The following is a 17,218-nucleotide window of genomic DNA, read 5'->3' on the forward strand; positions in this document are numbered from 1 at the left end:
CTAAAAATATAAAATTAGCCGCGTGTGGTGCGCGCCTGTAATCCCAGCTACAGGCGTGAGGCAGGAGAATCGCTTGAACCCAGGAGGTGGAGGTTGTGGTGAGCCGAGATCGCGCCATTGCACTCTCTCCTGGGCAACAAGAGCGAAACTCCATCAAAACAAAACAAACAAAACCACCTAAACACTTGCTTCAGCAAGGATCAAAAGCATGGATCTCTGGTTAGCCTACAGGAACAAGCTTTTTCTGTTGAAGTCAGATTTGTAGAGCTGACCAGTGTAGAGATGGGGGAACGATTAGTTTTCTAAGTAGGAAGTGCATTTATTTCCTTTTAGTGAAGTGCCCCTTATTTGCTCCCTTCCACAAAGTTTACTGATATCTAACAGTCCTTTAAAATGTGGTTCAAATATGGCCTTCTTAGTTTAGCTCTTCAGACCCATGTTTGGATGTGACACCTTTCCTCTACATTTCCTGACACTATACAGAATTTTATCATAGCCCCTGAGTATCAGATGAGATTAGGTGCATTCAGGGTGGTACCGCTGCAGATGCCCCTAAGTATCAGTGAGCTGTTGTTCTGCCTTTCCTAGTCAACTTTAAGAAATTGGAGTGCAGGAAACATACTTGATCTAGTCACCCTTTACCCTAGAACCGCACCTGGATATGGAAACCAATACATAAATATGGAACAATTAAGTATATATAATTTGCAATTTATTCCCAGAAATTCAAAGCAAATTCTAAAGCCAAATGCAAATAATTTGGTGAGTAGTCTCTTGGAGGATATTTTGAGGTCTCTATTGCCTCCATTTAAGTGGAGTTTATAAGTCTTGCTTAGCTAGATAAAATACATCTTTAGAAAGAGAAACAGAGCACTACCTGACATGGTTCTCTATTGAACTTAGGTAATGATAAAATATTATTCAAAAATGGTTTATTTTATTGGCTATTTTTTCTTTCAACCTCATTAGAAATATTTATGCAACCTGAAGCTTTTGCATAAACTTTAAGTTTTATTTGTGATCAGCACTTGATTAAATTTGTATTTTTTATATAGATGTGACAGTGGAATCTTAGAAAAGGTCAATTTAGAGCCAAGGAAATGTGTTACCACCTAACTGCATCTTTGATGCCGATAATCATAACTTGTTTTCCTTGATTTAATATCAGTTTGATATATCAACTTTCTGAACTCAATAGAAAAAACCTTATTCTGCTACTTTTATGAATTGAAGGAGTGAGGTTAGGCTTTCAAACATGGCTAAAGAGAAAATCGCCCCTACCTATTTTCCAAAGTAACAAATGACAAATAGCAGCAATTGACAGAACAATCAAATGTGCTGCTTTTTTGCCTGATGAGAATTCATTGTAAAATTCTTTAACATGGAGGTTAGTAAATGACACAAGAGCTTACAACAATTCAGAGAAAACAAAGAACAGAAATGGACACCAGTAAATGATCTGAAAAGAATGGTGGGGTGTGTGTGTGGAGGTGGGGGGCAAAGATGGGAACTGGATTTTTTTTTTAATTACGAGCTTAAAAAGGATCCTTTCCACCAACTTGGAAGCTCACCTTGAGGACGAATGCATTTCTGTGATGGAAAGCCAGCATTGGGGTAAATTTTTAATAGATACCAATAGAAAATGTGATGCAGAGGCCGGGCGTGGTAGCTCATGCCTGTAATTCCAGCACTTTGGGAGGCCAAGGTGGGAGGATCATGAGGTCAAGAGATTGAGACCATCCTAGCCAACATGGTGAAATCCTGTCTCTACTAAAAATACAAAAATTAACTGGGCATGGTGCCATGCACCTATAATCCCAGCTACTTGGGAGGCTGAGGCAAGAGAATCCCTTGAACCTGGGAGGTGGAGGTTGCAGTGAGCCAAGATCACATCACTGCACGCCAGCCTGGTGACAGTGAGACTCCATCTCAAAAAAAAAAAAAAAAAATTTGATGCGCAAGTTTTTTACGTTTCCCAAGAATGTAATAATCAAGCAGACAACTTTTTGAGGAAGAGGTGCTATCAAGACCCTTTATCTTAGTCATACTTTCCTAAGATCCCAAAGGCAATTGCTTTCTGTGCAACTCCCCTGAGGTGGTTGGCAGTTGAGAGAGAGACAGGAAGAGCTGTGTGCAGGAAATGGGTATCTAAACCGGAAGTCTGAAATCATACAGAGCTCTAAAACTGTTTCTCTATACACAGCCAAACTTGTTGGAAAAACATTTTGACATTAGTCCCTATTGAACATGGAACTGAATTTGGCCAAATGACACCAACAAATCTGAAAGTGTATTTATCCCAGAGCTTCCTGAAAGGAAGGAAAATCAAGTTGATAACAATAAATAAATACATGAATAAATAAATAAGTTGAAAAAAATTAACTTGATTTTCTTCTGAGGAGGACGAGTGCTGGACTTCTGTCCTTCAGAACTATAAGATAATAAAATTTGTGATGGTGCTTTCTGCTGCTGTGTGTGGCAATTTGTTATGTCAGTAATAAAACACCAAAACAAATATAAAGGCCAAATATTTTATTCCATTCTAATAGGAAAGCTTCCAAGCATGCAGATTAATGGGATGTGATCTATGAAAACAATTAGAAATATATATAAGGAATATAGTGTGATTAAATATACTTGAAGCTTAAGAAATTAAATAGGAATTTCCTGGTGATTAACATGAAGGGGGAAAAAAAATCTCAAGGCAGATAATGCTGATCTGCTAAAAGCCAACTGAGAAGAAGTGCAGGAGGGTCAGAGGGAGGGTGCGGGAAGGGACTGAGGGAGAGTTGGAGCAACCACCAGAAAGATTAGATTCACCAGTAACCTGAAAGTACTGAAAATGTATGAAGGAAGAGATTTCGAAGGACATTGAGTATAAAGGACGGGTGTTATAAAAGGCCAAGCCTGTGATTTAAAAAAACACATTGGGTTTAGAGGAGCAAGTCTTCCAGTTGTATAGCTTACATCATGAAATACTATGCAGCCATAAAAAGAACAAAATAATGTCCTTTGTAGCAGCATGGATGCAGCTGGAGGCTAATATCCTATTAGAATTAATATTAATGCAGAAACAGATAACCAAATATTGCATGTTCTCACTTTTAAGTGGGAGCTGAACATGAAGTGTACACATGGACGCTAAGGAGGGAACAACAGATGCCAGGCCCTACTTGAGGGTGGAGAGTGGGAGGGGAGGGAAAGGATCAAAAAATCACCTGTCAGGTACTTTGCTCATTATCTGGGTGACAAAATAATCTGCAATTTACCCATGTAACCTGCACATGTACTCCCCCGAACCTAAAATAAAAGTTAAAGAAAAAAAGCAAAGAGAGAGGAAGAAACACCCTTTAGCAATTGGGCGGTAGAGAGAGAGAGAAAAAAAAAGAAGGTTTAGGGTCCTGTAAGTAAAATGGTGCCACAGTATCAGGGAACAGACAATCTCTATCACAAAAGGCAAGCAAACAAAACCCCACCACATTCCCTGGGCCTTATTAAAATGACAGAAAAGGGCAGTATGAAACTAGGACTTTTTTCATTGACTAAATACTTTTAATTACAAACTCTGTTAACTATGGAGTAGGCAGATGCTGTGTTTTAACCTTTTTTGTTCAAATATTTAATTTCGTAGAGATTGAGATATACATTTTATGTGTTTATCACGTACAACATGATGCTTTGAGTCACATACATTGTGGAATGATCAAATCCAGGCAAACAACAAACTAGGACTCTTATACATCATCCAACATCACAAAAATCAGCAAAGAAAATAAAATCCATAGAGAACAACTGCAGAAATTCAAGACCAGACAATTCACACAAATTCAAATAAGTTAAGGAAATAAACTCCTACCACACCTCAATCCCCAAAAGTAACATAAAGCAGAAGAAAACTATGAGTACACTCCAAAAATAGTTGAATGTGCTCAATCATTGAGGGTGTAAAATATAAACTTGAATCAAAAATTCATAAACTAAGAATGGAAATGAACAAAAACTGTAAGAAAAATGAAAAGAATGGCATGAATTAGAAAAAGTGGAAAAAGACAAACCTAGGAATGAAAAATAAAGTACAAGGTACGTAAGGTAGAATAGTCAAATGAACACTAAGAGACATTGAGTAAAATACGAAAATAAAGTTGTCACTAAACAAGAAGTAAAAAGGGTTGAGGAGAAGCAGTGGGAAATGGATACCAGGAGAAGAGGAATGGTAACTAGGATCAATATAGCAGTGGAGTGGGGAATGGTGGTGAGGAGAATCATTCACATTTAGGATATATTCAGGAAAGCCTATAAGATTTGCAAAGAAGGTATGAGGGAAAGAGAAATTAAAGATGAATACAAAATTTTTAGCCTTTACAACTGGAAAAATGGATTTATCACGTGGTGAGATGAAGATGATGAGAAAAGCAGATTTAGAGGAAAATAACAAGAGCTCAGTTTTAAGAATAATTCTTAGATTCTTATTAATTATTGAAGTGGATGGATGAAGAGGCAGTTCAATATCTCCTGAGACACTGAGAAATTCAGATCGGACTTATAAATGTGGGAGTCAACAGCATATTGATTCCATTTAAAGTCATGGAACCAAATGAGATCACCAAGAAGTCTGAGTAGGTAGAAAAGAAGACATTTAAGGGCTAAGACCTGAGATACTCCCACAATTCGTTATTTGGGAAACAGAGAGGGAAGGCAACTAAGATGTAACAGACATTTAAGGAAGAAGAAACCAGAAAAACGTGCAATATGCTGAAAGCCAAGAACAAAAAATGTTTCAAGGAGGGGGAGTAGCCGACTTTTTCATGCTAGCAAAGCTCAAGTGAAATGAGGTCCAAAAGTTGATCATTAACCTGGAGAGCATTAGCTACCTTAATAAGGAAAGTTTTGTTAGAAAGTTTTTGTTACCTTTTTCTTAAGGTAGCATTAGCTCTCTTATTGTCTTTGTTGGAAAGACAAAAGACAGCTTGAATAGGTGCAAGAGAAAACAGGAGAGAAGAGAAACAGAAGTTGGAGTCAGTGCAGACAGTTAAATGTAGACAACTCAATCTAGAAGTTATTTATTTTGTAATTTTTTTTTTGGTCAAGAAAAATATCTGGCACAATAGCTGCAGAGGGAAGGGACATCAAGAATTCTGCTTGATGCTGAGTTCTAGTAGCATAAAAAGAATATCAGGATGTGCGCAGGGGTGGGAGAAGGAGTTGGAAAGATCGTTATAAAGCCCAATATATTAGATTCTAGAGATGAAAGACGCAGGAGAAAGAGCATGTAGCTGACATGGACAGAGATAAAGGGCACGTTGAGATTAATTCTGACAGCCCCATGCTGATGCCATGCTGACAAGACTGAGAACTAAGGGGAGGTTGGGATGAGGGGTCCTTCTGGGAGCACAGGGTCCCTGGTGGCTCCTACTGACAGAGGTGGAGCCTGCAGCTGGGCAGACTTATTTCCTTAAAAAGAAGCTATTTCCTCATTACTGCAGAGGAAAGCCTCCTTGAGTGGCCTCATGCTGAGTACACAGCCTGTGAATCCCTGCTGATGGCAGCCTGCAGGCAACTTTTGCCAAAGGTGACCCAGGGTTGTCAGTGGGCAGTTATTACTTATTCAATCCATGTAACAAACCTTGGGGTCTTTTTTGGTACATGTCATCTAACTTCTTCCATTCTTTCATCTCACATCATCCATTCCATTCAATGAACATGTTTTTGAGTCCCACTATGTGGAAAACACCATAAATGGGCCAATATAATAGCAAATAGCAACATGGTGCCTGCATCAGCCTGAATATCTGATGTCAATGATTGACAGAGCCATTCTGTAGACTCACTGGGTAATTGAGGGAAAAAAAAGTTTTGTTGGGTTAAGACACTGAAATTTTGGGATTGTTTGTTATAGTTGCATGCCTAACATTTCCTGACTAATTTTTAAAAAGATAAAAAAAGACAAGTCAGAGAAGGGTGATGCCATGTGTCACTGTCTTGGTGCTCAGTCAGCAAGGGAAAGGAAATGAACTGGGCATTGGATAGAGGCTGATCCATGGCATGCAGTAGGGAAATATTTGGCTAAAACACCACTTGTAGTAACTTGGGGAATGGATTAGAAAATATCCACCCTAGGAAAAGGAGTTGGAAGATAGAATATTAGCAAATTTATCAGCATATGTTAGTTGCCATAGGCTGTATTTGGCAGGGTATTAAGAAAAAGAATTGGTCAGTTTGCACACAGGATCAAAAGGAAATAGAGTGTATTTAAAACTTGGTGCTTTTCAAGGTTGAAAAAGGCAACTGCTTCTCAACTCCAAGTCAATACCAATACAATAAAAATGATAAGCCTTTGAGCGACATGCCCTTTCTTAAAGCCTGTGAATGGTTGAAAGCATCTCAGAGTAAAGGTCTACCCAAAGGTGAAGCCCAATAGGCTTGCTTAATAGAGAAATGGTTCAGGGAAAAGAGAGCAAAGGGGTGGTTCTCCCACCAAAACCTGAGGGCGCATAAGGTCTGAGAGAGAAACAGCAGGAGGCTTAGGATTGAAGAGAAGTATTTCTAGGAAAAAAAAAAAAAATCAAACAAAACTGTGGGTGTAACTACTGGCCCATGGAACCAAGTAAAATCGAATAGATGACAAAACTGCAAAGTTTTAAAGAGTTATACTGCCAAAGAAATCCAAAACTTCTCTAAAACAGTCAATCACTTTTGGAGCTTATATATCATTCTTGAGCTTCTAGGGCAGAAAGCATCTGAAGAAATTTCTTAGCTCCTGAAGAAGATGTATACTCCTATGCTCGCTTTAGAGGTCGACTTAAGGCAGACAACGGAAAATTGGAAAACTTCCAGAAAATGACATCAATTCCGATAACAATGGACTGGTGACCCCCTCCCAGAGTGCAAAATTACTACCTAATCAAATAATTAGGTACTTATAATTAGGTACAAATAATCAAATACCTCATTCCACATGGCAAGGAGGTTCTGAAACTGTTGATCCCATCTCATTTCACAAGTGTGCATTGGGTTATAGGTTTCTAGCTCATAAAGAGTCACATCTGGACTGGCCGTAGGGACAACTTTGCATTGTCCAGAATCCTGGAGTCATGACTAGATGAGACATTGAGTTAGTGTCTTTTGGGGAGGAGTGCGTGCATTTTTTTTCTTTTCTTTTTTTGAGACTGAGTTCTTGTTCTGTCGCCCAGGCTGGAATGTAGTGGCACGATCTCGGCTCACTGCAACCTCCACCTCCCGGGTTCAAGCGATTCTTCTGTCTCAGCCTCTGGAGTATCTGGGACTACAGGCGTGTGCCACCATGCCCGGCTAATTTTTTTTGTATTTATAGTAGAGACAGGGGTTTCACAATATTGGTCAGGCTGGTCTCAAACTCCTGACCTCGTGATCCACCCACCTTGGCTGGGATTATAGGGATGAGCTGGGATTATAGGCATGAGCCATTGCGCCCGGCCACATCTTGTTTTTAGGAAGAAAACAATGATGTTCAGTGAGCCAGAAGCATGCTTGGTGGGATCCTTTGCACAGTTTCTTGTTCAGCGGGATTTAGAGCTGCTGCTTTTGGGCACGTGGCAAGATGGCATTTTCTCCTCTTTGGATGCAGGTGCCTGGCACATTGTGGGTAGTCAGAGTATTTGTTGAGTGAGTGAAAAGTAAGTGAAATATTTTCCATATGTTTCCCTTTAAGTGCACACAGTCTGAGAAGCCCTGAGTGCCTACAGGGTGATATTGCTTGCAGTTAGTACATGGGAGGAGTATGATGAGTATCTTTGTTTATTTCCAACAAGATCGCCGCTAGTGGTTTAGACCATTACACAACTAGGAATTCTTTTTTTCCTTCTAGTCACACATCCATAAAAGAAGAAAGCACAAGGACCACTGATGTTGAAATACAAATAATTATTGAGGAGCATAAAAAGTATAATTATTCTGATAATTTGCATAAAGATGATCATTAAGATTTACATGTTCTAGTTATATGAAATATTGTACAGCTTATAAAGATGGCTTTTTAAAAGCCAGTATCAAATGAGAACCTATAATAAATATTATGTTCAGATTAATTTTCCATTCATTGGAAATAAAGATCATATATATTTGTGGAAAAGCACTAATAGGTCTGAAAAATGACTTCTGAGTAATGATGAAATTTGTATCAAAACAACATACAGAAGCACGAAAATAAACTGATTACTTTTTCAGTTTAAAACTACAAGAATTTCAAACATTAGATTCTGAAATTAATTAACACAACCTTTTAATGCATTAGTACATTTAAAATTTCAACCTGCGTTTTGATATTAGCTTTGTACCCCAATCCAAACATCACACAGCATTTTATTTAAAAATGTATTTGTTGACTAGTCACCCTTAAAAAAATTAATGGCTTATGAAATGAGATAAATTAGGAGTATATTTCTATTTATTATGAATCAGAGAAATTTTATTAAACTTTATAACATTGTTGAATGGGATTTGTCCTCTTGTGTTTGGAGCCCTCTAAAACTACCACTTGAGAACAATAGGCACTAGGCACTAAATAGCCACACATTCACAAATATTCTTTTTTTGTTTTTTGAATGTGCATACAGTTCACTTGGCAATTTTCTAAAAAATGCAATTCTGATTTTTTTTTCTTTTATTACTATTAAACTTTAAGTTCTAGGGTACATGTGCACAACGTGCAGGTTTGTTACATACGTATACGTGTGCCATGTTGGTGTGCTGCACCCATTAACTTGTCATTTACATTAGGTATCTCTCGTAATGCTATCCCTCCCCCCTCCCCCCACCCCACGACAGGCCCTGGTGTGTGATGTTCCCCTTCCTATGTCCAAGTGTTCTCATTGTTCATTTCCCACCTATGAGTGAGAACATGCAGTGTTTCGTTTTTTGTCCTTGTTTCCAGCTTCTTCCATGTTCCTACAAAGGACATGAACTCATCCTTTTTTACGGCTGCATAGTATTCCATGGTGTATACGTGCCACATTTTCTTATAGATCAATGGAACAGAACAGAGCCCTCAGAAATAATACCACACATCTGCAACATCTTTGACAAACCTGACAAAAACAAGAAATGGGGAAAGGATTCCCTATTTAATAAATGGTGCTGGGAAAACTGGCTAGCCATATGTAGAAAGCTGAAACTGGATCCCTTCCTTACACCTTATACAGAAATTAATTCAAGATGGATTAAAGACTTAAATGTTAAACCTAAAACCATAAACCCTAGAAGAAACCCTAGGCAATACCATTCAGGACATAGGCATGGGCAAGGACTTCATGTCTAAAACACCAAAAGCAATGGCAACAAAAGCCAAAATTGACAAATGGGATCTAATTAAACTAAAGAGCTTCTGCACAGCAAAACAAACTACCATTAGAGTGAACAGGCAACCTATAGAATGGGAGAAAATTTTTGCAGTCTACTCATCTGACAAAGGGCTAATATCCAGAATCTGCAAATAACTCAAACAAATTTACAAGAAAAAATCAACCCCATCAAAAAGTGGGCAAAAGATATGAACAGACACTTCTCAAAAGAAGACATTTATGCAGCCAACAGACACATGAAAAAATGCTCATCATCACTGGCCATCAGAGAAATGCAAATCAAAACCACAATGAGATACCATCTCACACCAGTTAGAATGGCAATCATTAAAAAGTCAGGAAATAACAGGTGCTGGAGAGGATGTGGAGAAATAGGAACACTTTTACACTGTTGATGGGACTGTAAACTAGTTCAACCATTGTGGAAGACAGTGTGGTGGTTCCTCAAGGATCTAGAACTAGAAATACCATTTGACCCAGCCATCCCATCACTGTACAAAGGATTATAAATCATGCTGCTATAAAGACACAGGCACATGTATGTTTATTGCAGCACTATTCACCATAGCAAAGACTTGGAACCAACCCAAATGTCCATCAATGATGGACTGGATTAACATTCCACAAACATTCTAAAGAGAACCACCAGAGTCACACGGTATCTAAAATTAGATTTGTGGATAGGCTTGTTGCCTTCATTGGTTGCCTTCAGTTGGTTCCAAAATATTGTTCAATATTCAATTTTATTAAAAGCTCCACTGTAGTTAATGCCAAACAGTGCTGTGCCTAGGGTGGCAGGAAAGGATAACAAAATTCCCCGATTCTTCTTAGAACCATACATCTCCACAATTCTTAACTTTTTTCCAATTAACAGTGTTCTCCAATGTGTCTGTATGATCATAATCATACAGAGTTTAGGCTGAAGGGAGTTTCTGTGGTCAACTGACTTGTGATTTCTCTTTTTTTTCCTACTTTTAAGTTCATGGGTACATGTGCAGGTTTATTACATAGCTGTCATGGGGGTTTGTTGTACAGATTATTTCACCATCCAGGTATTAAGCCTAGTATTCTCTCCTTCTCTCACCCTTCATCCTCCGATTTCTAATCCCTTTTTAGAAGATCTTAAACCTTACAAGTCAGGACCCTGAAGCAATGCAGAACTTGCAAAGAGGAGGGGTGCCTGGAAAATTGCTTCAAAGTACAGTGTGTTTTAGGAATTTCCCTGGGACAAAGGAATTAGCCAGATCCATTCCAGTTCTTAACTATGTCCCTAAGGTTGACACATTGTTCAGCAGATTCTGCAGGCAGACTGTCTTTTAACTCCTTGACTTTGTTAATAACTGCACTATGTTTTAAGGGACTTGAGATTCAAAACATTTTCCATGAGATAAAACAAATAATTCTGGAATGACTTAGGATAGTTCAAAAAAAGGATCCTTTGGTTTACTTAATTGGTTTTGGAGCTAAGGTGAACACATGTCACCTTGAAGGCTGGATCCATGCTATTGCTTAAAGTCATTTGTCCCTAGTAACTATTTCTATGAAGGAAACAAATTTAACTTGGCTTGAAGATCAGTTTTACAGGAGGAAGTTTAGTAAAGCTAAACATCATTGTGGAGTTGGCAATGGGACAGTGCTGCATTGGCATGGCACAAGAAATCAATCTTCAAATCATTTCCATTTTGCTCCTTTATAGATGAGTTGATTTTTTTTCTAAAGTGCAGATTTTAAAACTGACTTTAAAAGTCTCATTGGAAATATATTACTGCACACATGCAAAATTTGCTTTGGCTCATTAAAATAGATCAATGTAAAACTGTTCAAATATTTTTATTTGTTTAAAGGCAATATTCATCTACTAACAGAGGTCTTTAGACAAAAGTCCAAAGTGAACAAAAGGGAAAGAACCCAGGATTTGCAGCAAGTAGTATTAAGCTCCTGAGAACATAGAGTCAGAGAAAAAACATTTTCAAAGAGCTTTCTTTATTAAAAATTGAGGCAAAGGGAGTAATAAATGACATCAGCAGCAAGCCTTCCAAAAGTAGCTATGATAAGTACACATCCTGATTAAAATGTGAAAGTCTCAAAACAGAACCACAGGAGGAACAACACACAAGAGATAGACTATAAAGAGTAGCTTCTGGAGGCCGGGTGTGATGACTCATGCCTGTAATCCCAGCGCTGTGGGAGGCCAGGGCAGGCAGATCACCTGAGGTCAGGAGTTTGAGACCAGCCTGGCTAACACGGCAAAACCCGATTTCTGCTAAAAATGCAGAAATTAGCTGGGTGTGGTGGCAGGTGCCTGTAATCCCAGCTACTCAGGAGGCTAAGGCGGGAGAATCACTTGAACCCGGCAGGGGGAGGTTGCGGTGAGCCGAGATCTGCATCAACATATTGATGGTGAGATTAAATTCTGAGTTTACTCAGAAGAACCAAGGTGAGAAATAGGTTAGTCACCCCTTCTGACTACTGTTCGTTTCTGTGCTAGCCCAGAAGTACAGCTTTTCAGAGTGCACACACCTGGGTACGGTTCGGTGCTCCAACTCAGACAAGGAAACATCTGTAGCATGTCTTTACAGTTAAGGGGGGCTGGTGACAGTCCACATTACATACATTACATAAGCTTTCTACTTTTCCTTCACATTGCAACTGTGTTTTTATTCAATGTAAAGAATTCAGTCAATTAAAACTATATTTTAATGAAGAATTATTGTAGGTAGAAAGAACAAAATTGACCAGATTGAATCATGTTACATTTTTATCTTATCTGATAAGAAGGATCTAACGTTCAGAGCTGCTATCCCAACAATTACACAAAAAGGAATGTTAAATCGTTCCTACAGAGTATAATAGGAAGGAGGCTCCACCATGTCTCACACCTGACTGAGTTGCTTATGCTTTCTGAATTTCAATTTCCTGTCTAGGAGATGCCCATAGTCTCTTCTTTTTGCTCCTTAATTAAGTGCTTATGCACATGCTATAAACTGAATGTTTGTGTCCTCCTAGAATTCATATGTGGAAACCTAACTCCCAAGGCGATGCTATTAAGATGTGGGTCTGTTGGGATGTCATTAGGTCATGAGGGCTCTGCCAGCAGGAATGGGATTAGTGTCTTTATAAAAGACCTGGAGATCCCTCCCTTGCCCTTTGCAGCATGTGAGGACACAGAAAAAAGACAGTCACTTATGAACCAAGAAGCAGGTTGTCAACGGACGCTGCAGGTGCTGATGCCTTGATCTTGGACATCCTAGCCTCCAGGACTGGGAGACATATATTTCTGTTGTTTATAAGCACGAAGAGTATGGTATTTTTGTTATAGCAGCCTGAATGAACTAAAACAGGATATAATTTGCTGAGTTTTGAGGTGTCACTCCTACTTCTTCAGACTTTCAGCATCTGCTGTCTCCTCAGTTGAATTTGTAATCGAAGCATAAGAAATGCCAGGTATAGGCCAGGCGTGGTGGCTCAAGCCTGTAATCCTAGCACTTTGGGAGGCCGAGGTGGGCAGATCATGAGGTCAGGAGTTTGAGAACAGACTGGCCAACCTAGTGAAACCCCATCTCTACTAAAAATACAAAAATTAGCCGGGTGTCATTGCAGGCACCTGTAGTCCCAGCTACTTAGGAGGCTGAGGCAGGAGAATTGCTTGAACCTGGGAGAGGTGGAGGTTGCAGTGAGTTGAGATCATGCCACTGCACTCCAGGCTGGTGACAGAGCGAGACTCCATCCCAAGAAAAAGTCAGGTATAGATGTCATATGTCTTCAAAAGAAATAGGAAAAGGAATGTATTGCTCCTTGAGGTCAGTGTGAAAACTCCAAAATCTATCCAGTTTTGGTTATGGAAGTATCCCTTATAAAATGTTAATCTGCTAACTCTGTCATTTCAGGTAGAAAAATGAAATTATTTTAGTGACTGTGTGAAGACCAATCTGAAAAAAAAGTCAGTATCCTGCACGGGCGCATAGCATGATAAAAGAAACAATGAGAGAAAGTGGTTAGCCTCATTGAGACTTGTATTTTAGAGTTGAAATTCATGAGTTATTGGAAATTTTTCATTCATTAGCTTTTATTTGAATATACAAAGAGACACTTGCATCCTACTTTTCTTCAAAAGGTAACACATTTAGCAACTGATTAAAGTCGATGTTCTGAGTTATGAACAATCTATGCACATCGCAACGCAGAGGGCTTGTTTCAGACGTACAGAAACTAGTTTGAAAAGTGGCCTTCAGGAAGAAAGTCGGGGCCCTGTTTGTTGATGTCATGCATGGAAGCTGCTTCCAAAGAGACCAGATGTTGAAACTGAGACAGAGGGTGCAGAAGTCCCTCCTCGTATCGTAAAGCCAGGAAGACGCCGCCAAATATTTGCATCAATAGAGTGACCAGGTTTGTGATTTTCTTCTCATCGTGAAACACCATGATTTCAGACGGCCATCTAATAATATATAAAATCTGGCATTTATTCAATGTTCAGAGTGACACTGTCCTAGCAAATAATTACAGGCACACTCAGATTAAAGTGCTTTTTAGCCACTTTCTAAGACATTCCAAAACAAATTAGGGCTGGAAAACACTGGTCCATGTGGCTTCTCTCCGTCCTGGTCCTCCACTCCAGTTACCGCATTTAACGACCTGTTTGCTCGTGCCCCTAGTGCCCTTGACTTTATCTCAGCCTGTGTAATTAACCGGATTCAGCTGGCAAATGTGAGCAATGTTCAGTTTTTCAGGGGATTAATTCCTAAATACAAACAGAATGAAATAGATGGTGCAGAAACACATATTATATTTGGATATCTTTTCAGTTTTGCAAAACCACAGCATGTAGCCTTGTTACTGCTTTCTTTGTCACTTTATCTTTTTCTAATGGACACTATTGTTTCAATAGTTTGAACCGTTTGGAGGTATACGTAGACGGGCACAGCAGTGACTTCTGAAATCATTTTATGTAACAGGAAAGGCCAGAATGCTGCTCGTTTCTTCTGAACAGGCCAGAGAGCCAGGACAGCGTCCTTTGACCATGAAGGTTAAATGCGGGAGCAGCAGAGAACACGCAGAGCTCAGGGTGCCCAGAAGCCCGTGTCACCTGAAAGATTCAGTGGCAGCAAAGTCAGATGTAATGATCAAATGTTTACACTGCTCTACTATGTGATTGCAGGGTGTTAAGGAAGTTTTCGATTTGCCTGTATTTGATTTTAATGTGTTTTCAAATATTCGAAGTAGAAAAAATAACCTTCTTAAGGGAACTAGATCAAAAAAATCGTGTTGTAACTCTTAAGGGCTAGTCTTGACCATCTACAGGCTGAGAAGGGACTGTGTTTAATTATTATGTGCAGGCTTACCTTTACAGCTGGGCTAAGCTGCAGCCAGGAATATTGAGAGGAATGAATTATTGGAAAACCAGCTACCAATTAATCTTTTTCCTCGTTGAAAAAAGAGAGTTATATATGCAAAAATATATTTTGCATTTTGAGTCTCTATATTAGCTCGTGCTGTATTCTGGAATACTGAGAAAAAGACGGCAGAAAAAGATGCATTTCCATTTACGAAATAGAGCAATACAGCGAGCTGCTACTGGCAGGTATAAGTAGCAGAACTAAGGAAGCAGAGAGAGAACTCCTTATTTCTGATCATGACAATGAGTGAATAAAAGCCAGCTCTTGGCTTTCATGTCTTTCCCATGCTGCTTTCAAATGGAATAAGCTTGTATAATAATAGCAATAGTAATAGTAGAGTAATTATTGTCAACGTACTAAATATTACAACCATACTTATTTTAAAAATATTTACTGTGTGCCAGGTACTAGTCTAAGAAATTTACATTACATATATGAACTTACATAAGACTCCCAACAGCCCCATGAAATCAACACTATTAATTTCACAGTTTTGCAGATGATATCACCAAGACCAAAGAATTTAAAGTGCATGCGAAGATTCAGGAGCCAAACCCAGCAATCCAGCCCCACCTTATGCTCTTAACCTTAGTAAAAGATTCCAGGCCAGGCGTGGTGGCTCACGCTTGTAATCCCAGCACTCTGAGAGTCAGAGGTGGGAGGATCTCATGAGGCCAGGAGTGTAAAACCAGCCTGGCCAATAGAGCAAAACCCCGTCTCAACAAATGAAGAATTAAAAAATCAGTTGGGCATGGGTGGTGCCTCTAGTCCCAGCTCCTCGGGAGGCTAGGGTAGGAGGATCGCTTGAGCCCAGAAGATGGTGGCTACAGTGAGCCATGATCGTGCCACTGCATTCCAACCTGGGCAATAGAGGGAGACCCCTCTCAAAAACGAACAAAAACAACAACAAAAACCCACCCCAAACCAATCAACCAACCAACCAAACAAAACCACCCACTCACCTACACACCAACCAACCAACCAAAAGGGTCCAGTTAATTCGTATCTTAGGTCTGGTAGAATGCAGACCTAATTCCAGAATTTATGAAACAGGTGAAAATCTATCAAGTTCATGGATTTACTATTTCCTTCATGTGTTGGGCCAGTTTTCCCCTTGTAAAAGTTATCGGCACTTAATTTTCATTTTGAGACTATTTTGTTAGGTGTGTAAGAGTGAAGAATTATTAGCCTCTGTTTCCAATACATGATTTAACATCAAAAATCTCATTACATCAATTTTCTTTGGTTAGCTGTTGCCTGTTACATTTTTCTGCATCAATCAACTTTTACTTAGATTATGCTGTGGTAAGAAATCGCCCTGCAATCTCAGAGGATTCCCATAACAAAATGCTTATTTCTTACTCCTGACCTTGTTGGATGTCAGTCAGCTTCAACTCTGCCCAGGTTCTCTCATTCTGGGACCAGGCTGAAGCGGTAGCTTCTATCCCAGTGTTAGGGCAAAGGGGATAAAAGCAAAGGCAGAGCCATGTCATGCAGTTAAAATTCTGATGTGGCACTTGTCACTGTTCCAGGTTCCACTGACAGATGCAAGTTAATGGAAAGGGAGGTTTAATATTCTAACAGAGAAAGGCAGGCAAGCGTGAGAAACAATAACCCAACCCAACACATCGCACTCATCCTTCCCATCCTTTTACTTTCTATCACTGTGGATCCTCTATTTTATGTGCATTTATCTTGTAGAAAGTATATAACTAGGTTTTCAATTGTAGATATCTAAGAAAAACGTATGTATTCGCATTTACTTGGATTGTTATCGATCATTTCAGTTTGTGTTTTCTGCTTGCCATGAATTTTCTTTTTTTTCCTTTTCTTTTTTTTTTTCTTTGAGATGGAGTCTCGCTCTGTCGTCCAGGCTGGGGTGCAGTGGCGCGATCTCGGCTCACTGCAAGCTCCGCCTCCCGGGTTCCCGCCATTCTCCTGCCTCAGCCTCCCGAGTAGCTGGGACTACAGGTGCCCACCACCACCACGCCAGGCTAATTTTTTGTATTTTTAGTAGAGACGGAGTTTCACCGTGTTAGCCAGGATGGTCTCGATCTCCTGACCTCGTGATCTGCCCGCCTCGGCCTCCCAAAGTGCTGGGATTACAGGCATGAGCCACTGCGCCTGCTCGAATTTTCTTTTTATCTGTCCTCCTTTCCTATCTTCTCTAACAGAGCACCTCAGGCTTTATTATGCATTAGAAACACCTGGAGGGTTGTTAAAGTGGATTCTTGGACTCCAACCCTGAATTTCTGATTCAGAAGATCTGGGGTGCAACCTGAGAAGTTGCACTCTAACAAGCTCCCAGGTATACTGTTGCTGGTGGTCTGGAGCCCACACTCACTCTTCTGCAATTATCAATTGCATTGTCTTTATTTTCTCCCTTTTTCATGTATAAGAAAAAATACAATGATCTTAGAATGCTTTAATCAAATTTCCTCTTTTTACCGTATCACTGTTACATCAGTATTATTTTAAATTGAGCAAATT

The 17,218-nt window shown here is 39.5% G+C and overlaps 1 protein-coding gene across 2 annotated transcripts in view; it reads right to left on the minus strand.

Moving 5' to 3' along the window:
• Window positions 1–17,218, minus strand: part of DOK6 (docking protein 6) — a 436,008-nt gene that overhangs the window by 173,157 nt on the left and 245,633 nt on the right. The window lies entirely within an intron of this gene.

This window comes from Macaca fascicularis, chromosome 18, assembly GCF_037993035.2.
Source record: "Macaca fascicularis isolate 582-1 chromosome 18, T2T-MFA8v1.1".
In the NCBI taxonomy this organism is placed as follows: domain Eukaryota; kingdom Metazoa; phylum Chordata; class Mammalia; order Primates; family Cercopithecidae; genus Macaca; species Macaca fascicularis.